Source organism: Palaemon carinicauda, chromosome 8 (genome assembly GCF_036898095.1).
Source record: "Palaemon carinicauda isolate YSFRI2023 chromosome 8, ASM3689809v2, whole genome shotgun sequence".
Classification (NCBI taxonomy): domain Eukaryota; kingdom Metazoa; phylum Arthropoda; class Malacostraca; order Decapoda; family Palaemonidae; genus Palaemon; species Palaemon carinicauda.
The window spans coordinates 161,739,400-161,740,729 of NC_090732.1; positions in this window are offsets into that span (position 1 = coordinate 161,739,400).

Here is a 1,330-nt window from a genome sequence, read left to right on the forward strand (position 1 = left end):
ACCCTCCTTGAGAAGGAGATTGTGCTTCCACCACAGGAGAGTGGTCTTCATCTCTTGGTTGATAGGGATAGAGACTGCTTCTAGAGTCGAGCCCTTGTCCCAATGAGCAGCAAGATGGAATTGAAGAGGGCGGAGGTGGAGTCTTCCTAGCTCGACAAACAGGGCCAGTGATGAGAGGGTCCCTGTGAGACTCATCCACTGTCTCACTGAGCAATTGCTCCTCTTCAGCATGCTCATGATGCACTCTAGGGCTTGGTTTATCCTGGGGGCCGATGGAAAAGCCCGAAAATCCTGACTCTGAATCTCCATTCCCAGGTACACAATGGATTGGGAGGGAATGAGTTGAGATTTCTCTATATTGACTAATAGACCTAGGTCTCTGATTAAGTCTAAAGTCCAATTGAGGTTCTCCAGACAACGACGACTCGTGGAGGCTCTCAACAGCCAGTCGTCTAGGTAGAGGGAGGCTCTGATGTTCGATAAGTGTAGGAATTTCGCTACATTCCTCATCAGATGAGTAAAGACCATAGGAGCTGTGCTTAGGCCAAAACACAGGGCTTGGAACTGATAGACAACCTTTCCGAAAACGAATCTCAGGAAAGGTTGGGAGTCTGGATGAATGGGAACGTGAAAGTATGCATCTTTCAAGTCCAACGAGACCATCCAGTCCTCCTGTCTGACCGCTGCTAAGACCGACTTGGTCGTCTCCATCGTGAACGTCTGCTTGGTGACATACTCGTTGAGAGAGCTGACGTCCAGCACCGGTCTCCAACCTCCTGTCTTCTTGGCCACAAGAAAGAGACGGTTGTAGAAGCCCGGGGATTGATGGTCCCGGACTATAACCACTGCCTTCTTCTGCACAAGTAGCGACACCTCCTGTTGCAATGCTAGCCTCTTGTCCTCTTCTTTGTAGTTGGGAGAGAGGTTGATGGGCGATGTGGTCAGAGGTGGTTTGAGGCAGAATGGAATCCTGTAACCGTACCTCAGCCAACTGACAGACTGTGCGTCTGCACCTCTCTTCTCCCAGGCTCGCCAGAAGATCTTGAGTCTGGCTCCTACTGTTGTCTGGAGAATCTGAGAGTCAGTTCTTTCCCTTAGATGTCCTGGATCCTTTCCTAGACTTGCTCCTGTGAGAGTCTGGACGGGAGCTTCCTCGGCTGGGGGCTCTACCACGAAAGGGCGGTATGAACCTCGTAGCCGGGGTATCAGCCACTGGGGAGCGATAAGTCTTGGGGACTGAGGTGGCAACCTTAGACTTACGAGCCGATGAGGCTACAAGATCGTGCGTGTCCTTTTGTATCAGGGCAGCAGACAAGTCCTTAACTAGCTC